Source organism: Mauremys reevesii, linkage group 10, assembly GCF_016161935.1.
Source record: "Mauremys reevesii isolate NIE-2019 linkage group 10, ASM1616193v1, whole genome shotgun sequence".
Classification (NCBI taxonomy): Eukaryota; Metazoa; Chordata; order Testudines; family Geoemydidae; genus Mauremys; species Mauremys reevesii.
The window spans coordinates 58,527,438-58,540,892 of record NC_052632.1 but is presented as its reverse complement, the minus strand read 5'-3'; the positions used below and the strand labels follow the sequence as shown (position 1 = coordinate 58,540,892).

The 13,455-nt window shown below is 41.2% G+C and overlaps 1 protein-coding gene across 35 annotated transcripts in view; it reads right to left on the bottom strand.

The window, feature by feature from the left end:
* RBFOX1 (RNA binding fox-1 homolog 1) overlaps nt 1-13,455 on the bottom strand; it is a 2,636,561-nt gene that overhangs the window by 496,524 nt on the left and 2,126,582 nt on the right. For 5 of the 35 annotated variants that reach the window (XM_039490593.1, XM_039490591.1, XM_039490597.1 and 2 more), the window contains exon 2: nt 5,929-5,998. The exons of 22 other annotated variants lie outside the window; for them this stretch is intronic. The gene's annotated coding sequence lies outside the window, so the exon portion shown is untranslated. Of the gene's footprint in view, nt 1-2,679; nt 2,758-5,254; nt 5,522-5,801; nt 5,999-13,455 lie in introns of all 35 variants that reach the window. 8 more of the 35 variants (XM_039490589.1, XM_039490590.1, XM_039490598.1 and 5 more) reach the window with 5 other exon arrangements.

The window sequence follows — 13,455 nt, the reverse complement described above, 5'->3', positions numbered from 1 at the left end:
CTGCTTTTGGATGGACTAAATGAAATAAGTTTGTGTTCTCATTTATGCTACTATTATACATCATAAAAAACTCCAATGTTTGGCCCTCTTGTTGGCAATCTCAGCAGAGGAGTGAAGAACACAATAGATATGGAGACAGAACTATCCTCTGGCCACTAATGGAGACTTTCTAAAAGTTCAGGATGGAAGCACATTTGTGGGGCAGTGGAGTGAGGCAGACTGCACTACTGTGGTCTGAGATGTACCACTTCAGTGGATATATGGAGGACCTCTCTTTCAAGTATTGTCAATAACACATATTTTATGAACACTAAATTCTCTTGAAAAATAAAATTTCAAAATTCCATCAACAAAAAACCCCCAATATTTGGCCCTCTTGTTGGCAATCTCAGCAGAGGAGTGAAGAATACAATAGATATGGAGACAGACCTATCCTCTGGCCAGTAATGGAGACTTTCTAAAGGTCAGGATGGAAGCACATTTGTGGGGCAGTGGAGTCAGGAAGACTGCACTACTGTGGTCTGAGATGTAGCACTTTAGTGGATATATGGAGGACCTCTCTTTCAAGTACTGTCAACAACACATTTTTTATGAACACTAAATTCTCTTGAAAAATAAAATTTCAAAATTCCATCAACAAAAAAATTAATCGAGAGAGGGTTTTTTTTTCCCTTTTGCATCAGCCCTAATTCACAGATCAGCTGTAACGGGATGAAGAAAAGAGAGCTGTTAGCTAATGTAGTTAGGACCTGTGGCTCAAGTGACAGAAATCTGTGCTTCAGTGTTGAGAGTTCAGGATTTAAACCCTGCTTGTGATATCTAATGAAGGGATAGTATCATAATTTAGTTTTACATTTTTCCTTAAAGTAAACAAACATACCACCTTTCCCCCACCCCCTCCCCCACTCCCACCCCCAATAAAACTATGTTAAAAGACTTATTTAGGTTGCAAAGTGAAGCACTGAAGCCCCAGGTCAATTCACTTGTGTATTCATATAGACCAAAGTGATTGTTAAATGTATAAGAGTGTATTTGGGGTTTAAACCTCATGAAAACTAATAGGATGTTATATGTTAAGTCCATGTGGGTAGTGACCCTGTCAGCTTATCTTCTGTAAGAAGAAGGTATTGGTTTGGATTCAGGGAAAGATGCTGCATTTGTGTACTGTTTGGATTCTATGAGGACAGAATAACTGAATGAGAAGTCAGAGATCCCCAGAGTTATTCTGGTTAGCACTGAGAGATTTTTGGGAAACTGGCCAATTACTACATCTCTGCTACCATTCTGAATTATAGATTATGACTCACCTGTACATATATTTTACCTGCTTTAACCTCTCAATAACTCTAATTTCATTTTCTTAGCTAATAAGCTTTTAGTTAGTTTACTATAGAATTGTCTGCCGGTATTGTCTTTGGTGTGAGATCTAGAGTAGCAATTGATCTAGGGTAAGTGACTCTCTATTGGGACTGGAAGCAACCAGTCTTTGGTGTAAGTGACCATTTACCACTAAGTCCAGTTTGTCTGCGTGGTAAGATAGACTGAAGGGACTGTCCGTGACTCCATAGTAAGATTGGTATAGTGATCCTGGAGTTCACATTTGTTACTGGTCTAATGACATCTAATTATAGAAAACACCACCAGTTTGGGGTGTCTGCCCTATTTCTGACAGTCTGCCCTGAAGTGGCATGGTTGAGAGTCACTCCAAACAGCGTGACAAGGGGAACGACACAAAAATGAGGAAGCTAAATGGAAATTAAAAGGTATCATAACAGAGGTTCAAACTAAATGTATACCCCTATTAAAAAAAACCCCCAAAAAACAGCAAGAGGACAAAAAAATGTAACCATTTACTGGCTAAACTGCACAGTAAATGAGGCAGTTAGAGGAAAAATGCCATCCTTTAAAAATTGGAAATCAAATCCTAGTGTGGAAAATAGAAAGGAGGATACACTCTGGCAAGTCATGTGTAAAAGTATAATAAGGCAGGCCAAGAAAGAATTTGAAGAGCAACTAGCTAAGGACACAAAAACTAACAGCAAAAATGTTTTTAAGTACATCAGATGCTGGAAGCCAGCCAAACAGTCAGTGGGGCCACTGGACAATGGAGGTGCTCAAGGAACACTGAGGTCATTGAGGAAAAGCTAAATGATTTTTTTTGCATCAGTCTGCAATGGAGAGGATATGGGAGAGATCTCCACACTCAAACCATTCTTTTTAGGTGACAAAAATGAGGAACTGTTCCAGACAGAGGTTTCAAGAAAGGAGGTTCTGGAACAAATTGAAAAATTAAACAATTAAGTCACCAGGACTGGATGGTATTCACTCAAGAGTTCTGAAGGAACTCAAAGATGAAATTGCAAAACTACTAACTGTGGTATGTAACCTATTTCTTAAATCAGCAAGCATACCAGATGATTGGAGGATAGCTAATGGAATGCACATGATTTTATTAAAGTTTCCAGAGGCAATCCTGGCAATTACAGGCCAGTAAGTCTAACTTCATTCAATATCAGGCAAATTAGTTGAAACTATAGTAAAGAACAAAACTATCAAACACATATATAAACAGGATAGAATGTTGATGGACCATTGGTCTGATCCAGTATGGTCATTTTTATGTTTTTATATAAAAACAATAAAGAAATTTAAACACATGCTAATCACACCAGGACTCACCCATCAGATTTATGCAGCGTTAGTAGGCAAGTTCTGCAAGGGTTGGAGCACCCCTGGGACTTAAGTCCTGTCCATTTGCTGGATCAGAAATAAAGTGTAATGTCAGTTTAAACCCAGCCTCTTTATGTCAAAAGCCCTTTCTAAGTCTGTTGGTGTCTGGAAAACCTGTTTGAATCAGTATTCAGAAACCTTCCTAAGGGGTGGTATCTCTCTGGAGGTGTTTACAGCTAAGTGATTCACCTTAATCATCCCCTGCTGTTTTAGGTTCCTGGAGAACCTGAGAGAATCCTTTCCCCTGGAACTGCATAAAATCCCTGGCCTACAGAGATACATAAACTTAATACAATTTGATCAATATTGCATGGGATTGCAATATCCATCACACTACACTGCTTCAGAACCTCATTATGCAGGGTGGCTTCCACCTGATTTCTGTCCCCAATAGCCAATTATACAAAAGAAAATTGCCACTTGCCTAAGAAAAGAACAGGGTTTTTGGCTGGAGGCCAGCCTCCAGCAACTGCCTGGGAAATCCCAGGAGCAAAGACAGAGGGAAATCCAAGTCCTAGGCAAGGAGACCTCAGAAATGTCCCTTTTAAAAGTCAGTCACTTGAAGCAACACTTTTTTTTTTCAAAAAGAGAAACATCAACCCAATCTTCAGATATTGTACATAAATACAACTGCTTGAATCTGCTTACACTTCATTAGAGAAAGGACTCTAAAAAAGAGGCAATGAACTGTGATTAATAAAAGTTAAACAGACTTGCATAAACTCTGGGCAATAATGAAGCTGCCATTCAAATGTGATTGCTCTTCTTTCCATGATCACCAAAGTTTGAAGTGCAATTATTCCCCACCCCACCCCACCTCCCACAATTGTGACAGTGGAAACCCTTCCATGCAGTTGGGCCTCCATGCTCAGAGGCTGAGGTTGTGGGTGTTGAAACAAGGGGAGAAGAGCTAGGTGGGAGTGGTAGCTATTCTAAAAGGCATTGTCATCTAGAAAACCAGCAAATTTTCTATGGAAAAATCCACTGGGATTTAATATTGCTCAGTACCACATTAGTTTCCTCTCTACGACTTCTACTCCCATAATGGGGGAAGGAGGCGGGGAGAATGCAGTCACAGGGAGGCCACCAACGGCAGCACAACCCCTGAGTAAGCCATTCTGTAAAGGGTTCTTTGGTGAAGTGACTCGGGAACAGCAAAGAAGATAGCTCTTTGCACCAATATTCTAATATGCATGGATTTCCTTGTGGAGGCTGAGGGATAGAAACGGTAAAAGACTATACACCGTGCCCATGGGCAGTTGCAAATCTTTTCTTCTGCAGCAGATGAGGTATAAGAAATTCTGCCTGGTGAACCATGCAGCGTTTTCCAAATAAATTTTCCCCTCCCATGGATTTTTCGGCAGGAGGAGATGATAGGGCCATATGTTACTATGACAGATTTGGTATTTCATAACTGAGACCTATATAGGTTCTATATTAATGTTTTCCCAAAACAGGGCAATTTTTAATCAAAAGCAAAAGTTACTTTCATGTCTCCATCTCACAAAAAACATGACTGGAGTATTTCTAATTCAAGCTGCCCTCAAACCCCCTCTATATTCAATTATTTTGTTAATACATCCCCTTTATTATTTTTAGTTTTTATAAGACAACTAAGCACCACATTTAATAGTGAGGGTGTGCTCTACTGACGGAAACACAAACTGTAATGATATGCCTAGCTTAAAAGCAAATCTAATCTACTTGCTTATTAAATTTAAATGTGTTTAAGGCTGATATGGTTTGAAAATGATATGTAAAATAACAGTTTCCATGGTTATAAATGTCAAGTCTAAAAATTATATGCAATACAATATACAAAATAAATGCTGCTTCATCTTTACATCTCAGTGTGATCAATTCATTAAATGAGGTATTACAAGCTATGAGAACATTTTACAACTCCTGAGACATAATTCGTCACACTGTATTATAAAGCACCAAGGAAATACTTTAGAGGTTTTGTCATCAATGGATTAAAATTCTTATTAGAAAGGGGATGGTGGCGAAGGGTTCGGAGGGGGGGGGAGTAGCTTTCTGATGTACCATGACCAGAACTACTTATCATATCACAGTATTAAAGACTTAGGTGATTTTTTTTTATGACACAGTTTCGATATAATTTGTTTTCCTTCAGAAGTAAAAATAGAAAGAACCCAATGTAAATGAATGCCATCTGTTACAGTGAAAATGAACTGAAAAGACAGATAATAGCATTTTTTGTATAGGACCAATATATAAAGATACACATCTTACAGGACACAAATATCTCCTTTTTTTCGGGTCACTCTCTGTGAAGTTGTTGACCCTCCCCTTCACACTCATTTAATCAATATATAACTTGTACTGACAGTGAAGAAGAGGCTGAGAACAACATTTGTTTTCTCCATCTGGCTGGAGATCCAGCATGCAAGGTGCTCCAACCCAGAATACAATCAACAAGCTATTTAGGTGGCATAATGACTGCACTGCACATTAAACAGAGTTAAGAGTGCTGTCTAGCTTGCAGGAGGAAGATGTGTACCTCTTGTAAGGGGTAAAGAGAGACAGTAGATTTTGCAGTAGCCACAGAGCACATCAGGACAGACCTCTCCCCCAGGTGACCGGAATCACCAAGTCTGGTCAGGATCTTCTGTGAGCACTGCATTAGTCATTCTGTCCTCGGTGGCAGCACTTTCTGCACAGCTGGTTTGAGAGGGGGGACTTAGTTGGGGGCAAACATGGAACAGGAGTTAGCCTATGATGTTGCAACTCACAATATTGATGTGGGCAGATGTCCAGTGCAGATACTCTGTAGGGAAGGGATATAGTGATAAGATAAATGGATTGGTAAAGGATTTAAAGGAGCTTTTTGTTAAAGGAGTGGAAATGGGGGAAGTTCAGGGTTCCTATGACTGACACAGCAGGGAGTCAACCCACCCCCTTTATATCCCCACCTTAACCCCCATTCGATGGGAGGGATGGTAAGGTCCCAGCAGCGAGTGGGCTGGGGATCAGCATGGGACGGGGGGGGGGGGGGGGAGGGCTGATGGAAGCCCCCATGGTATATATGGAAATGATCACAGAATTACCTGCACTGTACACTTTTATCTGCCGGGTACTCCCAGACAGTTAACAATAAAATTGCTGCATAATTAAACAACATCCAGTGTCACCTGTCCTTCTTCTCGCATAGCCAGACAACAAAACTATCCTTACTGGAAATCTGTGGAAGTCTATTCTCTGTCTTGGATCTCTGTATCTCTCATCAGGTCAGTTTCTGAATGAACTGCAACAAGTAGATAAATTAACTACAGTGCTGTAGCTACTATTTCATTAATCTTATGCTTTCTTAATAACTCTCGGCGTAAAAAAAATCATTATTATTTAGCCTTTGCAGTTTACAGTTAAAATCCAGTTTCTAATAGTACTTCAAAACAAACATGCAGGCTCAGGAGCTTTTAATAAAAACACTCAGACAACATCAAATCACCTAAGTGAACATTCTCACAGCAGCTAAAATGGGAATTAATAGTTATCTTTTCCACTAATCCTTTGTAAAACAGAGTGATGAAACAAAAGCAATATCCATGGTTACATAGACAAATAAGTTGATTTTAAAATCCGATTAATACCTTCTAAGAGGTTTGCTCATCTGATGTACCACTATATTTCCTATCAGACTAACATTTTAGAGGAAGTTTAAAATTGAACATTTCAAGTCTGTACGTTGACCCTCTAATGACTTACATTTTTGACACCATGTAATTCACAAACACACATGTTCTCGAGGTGCAATAAAAAGTGGAAGTATTTTTGCAGGCTATGAATTTCTGCTCCCACAAAGACTATCCATATTACCAAGGGAATTATTAGGAAGCTCTATCATTCCAGGCACTCAGAGCTAGATAACCCTAATCTACTCTTATCACTTGCAGACAAAAGCACAGGATCCAATAGGCTTCCATGTAATCCATCTCTGTCAACCACATTAAGGAAATTACCTGTCAGAAATATCATGGCCAAGATTTTGTGATTAAACACAAATTTAGCAAATGCTCAAGGGTATAGTGAAAATGCCACAAAAACTGCTTTCAATTTAGTTTTCTTTACATTAATTTTGTGGCCATAAGCATTTGAAAAATATAAAGAATAATGTAATTTATCAACCAAGTACTGAGTAGCCGAAGGAAACAAAACAAATTTTAAAATTGTCATAATTTTATTAAGTTGCCCTTTGTTATTACAAGATTTACATTAAAAATCTTACAAAGGATGCGAAACGGAGAAAACTTAAATGGGTGTTACTTATTTTTTCCCTCAGGAGGAGGAAAGTGCTAAAGGTGTAAATGTATAAAAAGTCTTTAACCTTTGTAGTTTGTTATTATAGTATTAAAATCAGAATGCCCCTCTTATAGCAGTTCATATTTGTGTTCTCAAACACTTATGCTCACAAACTAACTTTGCACACCCAAATGTCTAGTGGTTAGTACACGAGCCTGGGCCTTGAAAGACATATTCAATTCCCCACTCCACCAAAGACTTGTGTGGGTCTTGGGGCAAACCACTTAGGGTCTCTGTGTCTCAGTTCCCCATCTGTAAAATGGGGATAATAGCACTTTCCTAACTCAAAGCTGTTTTGAGGATAAATTAAATAAAAATGTTAAAGCATTCAGGTACTCGGGCAATGAGGGTCATATAAGCACATATAAGATAAGTACACAATAAGGAAAATAATCAATCAAGAAGAAATTTCCCAATAGCAAATCTATGAGGTTTAGAAAGAAGCATTCCTCTCTATCTTGCAGCTCAATGATAAAAATAGGGGATGCTCTCTGACTCAAAAGCTGGAAGGGCCCAAGGAGAAACCCTATGATAGGCTATTCATTCTGAAAATGTTTGAAATCAAGATCAAAAAGGTCCTTGATACCTTAAAGATTAAACAAATACTAAGAAAACTCATTTTTAAAAAGGATTTTGAGAATACCAAGTAGTATTTCCTAACAGCTTTTTAGAAGAAAGCTCCTATAAATATACGCACATGTGAAAAACTGATGACAAAATAAAAGTTATAGAAAAAGAATAAAACAACATTTGTCTTGTACTGTGAGTCAACCATAATTTAAAAATCTCAGCTCTTGATCCAGCAGAGGGTTTTGCACCCTGAACACCCATTAATGAGATGAAAACTCTCAGTAGTTCCCAACACACTGAAATATCAGGTCCATTACAGATTTTTGGGTGGCACATATTGCCCAAAATTATTGATCTGAACTTCTCCTTTTAATGGGTTCTGCCGTTAAGTTACTGTTGCTGAAAAATCATATTGCAGACAGATGGTTCCCAATTTCAGCAGCTATTGCAAAGGAAACTTGAACAAGCTACAAAGGAATTTTCCTTTCCATACCATCAGCATGGGAACAAGGCAAAGAGAATTTCATGGTGATGTTATGATTCTGCTGAAATTATGGTTTATTTTGGCAGAATGCATGACAAAAAAAATCCACCTGTGGTTAGTTTTGACACCATTGTCCAATCTCAGTTCTCAGTATTATAATAGTAGTAGTAGAATAGGGTTGCCAGGTGTCCGGTTTTTGACCAGAAAGCCCGGTTGAAAAGGGACCCTGGCAGCTCTGGTCAGCACCACTGACCGGGCCATTAAAAGTCTGGTTGACAATGTAGCAGGGCGCCACGGGGCACCTGGAAGTAGCAGTGTGTCCCCACTCCGTGCGCTGCCCCCACCCCAAGCCCCAGCTCCGAAGCTCCCATTGGCCAGAAACAGGGGCAGTGACTGTGGACGGGGCAGCGTGCCGAGCTGCCTGGCCGTGCCTCCACATAGGAGCCGGAGATGGGACATGCCACTGCTTCTGGGAGCTGCCTGATATAAGCGCCACCCGGAGCCTGGGCCCCTGACCCTCTGTTGCACCCCAACCCTCTGCCCCAGCCCTGATCCCCCTCCCGCCCTCTGAACTCCTTGGTCCCAGCCTGGAGCACCCTCCAAAAACCCAAACCCCTCATCCCCACCCCAGAACCTGCACCCCCCAGCCAGAGCCCTCACCCTCTCCCATATCACAACCAACTGCCTCAGCCCAGAGCCCCCTCCCACACTCTGATCTTCTCATTTCTGGCCTGGAACCCGCATCCCCAGCCCAGAGCCCATACCCGCTCCCAAACCCCAACTCTCTGCTTCAGCCTGGAGCCCCCTCCCATACTCTGAACCCGTTGGCTCCACCCCCTAGCCAGGAGCAACCTGCTACACCACAAACCCCTCATCCCTGAACCCACCCAGAGCCCATACACCTAGCCGGAGCCCTCACCCCCTCATCCCCTCCAACCCACTGCCTCAGTCCGGAGCCCCCTCCCGTACCCTGATCTCCTCATTTCTGGCTCCACCCTGGAGCCTGCACCCCCAGCCAGAGCCCTCCATCCCTCCCACACCTCTACCCCCTACCCCAGCCGATGAAAATGAGTAAGCGAGAGTGGGAAGAGCAAGCAACAGAGGAAGCGGGGGTCAGGGCCTCAGAGAAGAGGCAAGGCCTCAGAAGACGGGCGGGGCAAGGGTGTTCAGTTTTGTGCGAGTAGAAAGTTGGCAACCCCATATTAGACAGCACCTATACTATCTGGTTGAAAACCCATTCATTTCAAAGGAACTCTCTAAGGACTTTATAAACTGGTCTGGACCACTGGGACTTGGGCACTTAACTGCCTTTTGTAAATTTGAAAATCTCTCCCTATATCTGTAGTATTTGCTATAATATTTTACTTATCCCCATTCAGCTCATGACATATCCAGCTCTCTACCCATCTACCACTAGAAACAATTATAATGTGTATTTGACTTTTTAAATAAATCAAGTAAATATAATGCTTGGATCCTTACTAAAAATAATCACAGAAGAAATAAATTGAGAGAGAGACAGAGAATGTGTGTGTGAGTGTGTGTGTCGTCAGTAATTCTAGTACTGGAAAATCTTTCATTAATCTCAAAAGAGTTAAGATAACAGTGTCACTATCTCTTCTATCAGATTGTAAAGAACTACCCAGTAAAAATCAACTAAAGAATCCACCGGATGAATCAATACAAGCACAGAAACATGGTTTAGACTTCTGACAAACATGCCTTCAGAATACTGCCACTTTACTTTGTCATGTCACTAGGGAAATGGGACTCCCACTGAAGAGAGAGATATTTCAATAGGCCTCTGTCTACAGACAATGTAACATTTCTGCAAATGGGCAGTAGGACAGGAGAGAACCCAGATCAGCAACCACTGTATAATTGAGCCTCTCCGACTCATACAGCTGCAGGTCTCCAGAGTTCCTGAAAACAATGATTTCTACAGGGCTGCAAACTATGGTGCCAAACACTGAAGTGTTCAGTTTTTACACTTATAGCTGACCTACCAGTTCAGTATTTAAAAATGGAACCAGGAGACTTGCATTCCTTAAATAAATAAAATAAATAAAAAGCATGATTAAACTAAAACTATTATCTTTTTGATGGATTCTACAGCTAAAATAATTAATTGATTTAAGGGCTGGCAGATTCTTGCATGAATTTAGTTAGAGTGTAAATCAATTCAAGAGGGAAATTTGGGTGACAAATGTTTCAAAGAGTGATATATAATATAAGTTGATTAATTTTCCAAGGGAAAACCTGGGAAATGCTGTTCTGAAAAGCTATATACAACAAACAATTGTACACAATTTTATATGTTAAGTAAAAGAGCACAAATACACAAGGGACTAATTTACACTTTGAAACCAGCAAGGAAGTTAAAAGAAAAAAAAAAGTTGTTAATTGTGAAATATTTTCCTTGATCTGGCAACACCAGTATGAACAAATGAGTGTGTGCTTCTTATCTATATATCAAGTGGGTGGGAGCCAAATCTCATGCAAGGCCTTCATACCCAGTCACCTGTCCAACTGTGCAGGCACAGCTTCTTTAGCAGGGAATTATCAGAGCTAGAGAAAAGAACTATTGTTTGACTGCAGAATGCTGATAATCTAAACCTGTTGCCTGATCATAACCGCCCACTGGAACATTTTGGCTGGATGGCCATACATGTGAGGTAAGAGAAATATGCTTTTCTGAGGTTTGGCTGCCACAAATATGGATGTGTCAATACCCAGAGAGAGAGAAGGCTGAAGTGATGGGAGAGAAGCACAAAACAGAACAAGTGGTGAAGGAGACCAGTCAGCATCAGTTGTTGTAAAGCAACATTCCTGTGGAAGGAGCTTCTTCCAGAAGCCATTGACTCAATGCCACATCAGCTGATAGATGCAAGTCCTCCCAGAAGGTCTTGAGAAGGAGCAGAGGAAGAACCATATGATTTCCCAGCAAATCTCCATCAAGGCATCTCCATACTCCACTCAGAATACTCACTGTGGCATTATGCCCCATATTCTCCATAATAATATGATATGAATATGGCATAACTGTGATGTATTTTATGCAAGATAGGTCATGTGAGATTTAAAAGGTTATGATTTACTCAATATGATTATCCTACTTATTTGCATGTATCATTCTGGTATCTGAAGTTAGGAATATTGTCTATACATCTATTACAAATTTGTTTACACCTGGGGAATGCCCACTAGGCAGAATGCAATCAGTCTAGATGGCTGGCTGGGAAGGGCCATTAGGGAGAACAATAGGTCTTAGAAGATGCTAATCTCCCAAAGGGGAGCCTTCCTGAGGACATTACAAACAGCCTCTGACTCATGGCTGCTGTGGCCCTACAGAGGCATGTGACCAAGTCACCTAGTACTTGGGGGGAAGGATAGCTCAGTGGTTTGAGCATTGGCCTGCTAAACCCAGGGTTGTGAGCTCAATCCTTCAGGGGGGCACTCAGGAAACTGGGTAAAAATCTGTCTGGGGATTGGTCCTGCTTTGAGCAGGGGATTGGACTAGATGACCTCCTGAGGTTCCTTCCAATCCTGATATACTATGATTCTATGGACACCATCATAGAATACCAGTGTTTTGCCACTGAAAGACATAGGAACTAAAGTGGGAGACAGAGGGTTCCCACCATATGCAAAAGCTATTTAAGGCAGGGGGAGTGACATCATTGTGGGTCTTTTTCACTGAGCTCCCGCCCAAAGGAGACACATAGAAACACCTGAGAAACAAGGACCGAACTGGTGAAGAAGGGCCAAACCCAGGCTAGAGGGATTTCTAGCCTGTGAAAGCCTGGGGTATTAAGCTGCAAGGAAGCACAGCTTGCCCTCAAGAATCTCTGCAAACTGCCTAAACCAACAATTAGGGAAAGAATTTGCTACTCATCATGTTTGATTTCTTTGGTATATTAAGTTTAGATGGCATTTCTGTTTTATTTGCTAGGTAATCTGCTTTGATCTGTTTGCTTTCCCTTATAATCACTTAAAATCTACCTTTTATAATTAATAAACTTCTTTTTGTTTTGTCTAAAGTCAGTGTGTGGAAATCCTAACTGCGGGCAGAAAGCTTTTGAATATCTTTCTCCACATTGAGGAAGGAGACAAATTTCATGAGTTTATGCTGTATAGTTCCCTGTGCTGCGCAAGACAATATAATTTTGGTTTACCCTGCAGAGGGGGTGTGCGCCTGTGACCTTCCCATGCAAGGGTTGATCAAAAAGCCTGTCTGCACGTTATTACAGCTAGCTGCTGGTGAAAGTGAGAGAGTGGGAGTGTGTCTGCAGCTTGTCACGGCATTACAGAGTGAGTGGGAACCCAGGCTGGTGGTTGGGGGGTGCAGTGGTATCCCAGTTTCAGGTGGCACCCCGAGGGGGCGGGGGGCGTCACACTCACACAGAGTGAAGTTAAAAAAATGTCCTCTGATCTTGTTGGAAAGGACATATATTGTGCCTTATTCCCATTGCCAAGTCCTTCAAAAAGCACAAACAGGAACATGGACAAGTGGACAGGTTTGGTTCAAGAAAGATGAACCTCAAGCAGTTGAACATCCAGGTAACGACCACCAGACAGAGAATCTAGGCATTAGGTGTGCTGCAGAAGTTGACAGGAGAAACCACCTTGGGCAAAAATCTGGGGCACATTAAGAGAACTACTTTCTCTTTGGGGAACATGAGATACGGGGGTTCACAAGCCAAGACTGAAAGTTCCCTTGCTTTGGGGTGACATAATGGCCACTGCAAAGACCACTTCCTATGACAGAAGAAAAAATGGATTGTTGAGTTCAAATGGGTCTAAGAGACTTTTAGAACTGGATTTAGTACCAAGAAGAAGTAGAGAAATTACAAGGCTGTAAATAAGGGATTGGTTTAAGAAGCCTGGACCCTAATCAAGTGAGCAGACTTTTTTTTAATCTGTCCTGCAAGAACTCCATAATATGGTGTGTGTCCTACTCAATATATTGTGAGATCTGCACCAAGAGAAAAAGATTGGCTACAGCCCTACTATAAACAGTGGAAGTATCCTTCTTGAGAATGGTAAGGAGGACCGATTGTGGGGTTCCTAGCTTTCAGAAGTTCTAAGATGCTGATGTGGAGCTTTTGCTCCCATGGGTATCATGTTTCTTGGGTTGACTGTGATAAACTATCAACCCCATTTCCAGAGGCTGGCGTCCATGATCATGTACAGACACTGGAGGTAAGAGAGGAGCCAAATTTCTTTTATGAGACCTGTTCAAGAACCAATTGAGATTTCACTAGTTGAGGGGAAAACAAGAGGGGAAAACAAGTTGTCCTACATCATTGAGGAGAGGTAGGATAACAGATATTGCTAGAGAGATTGAG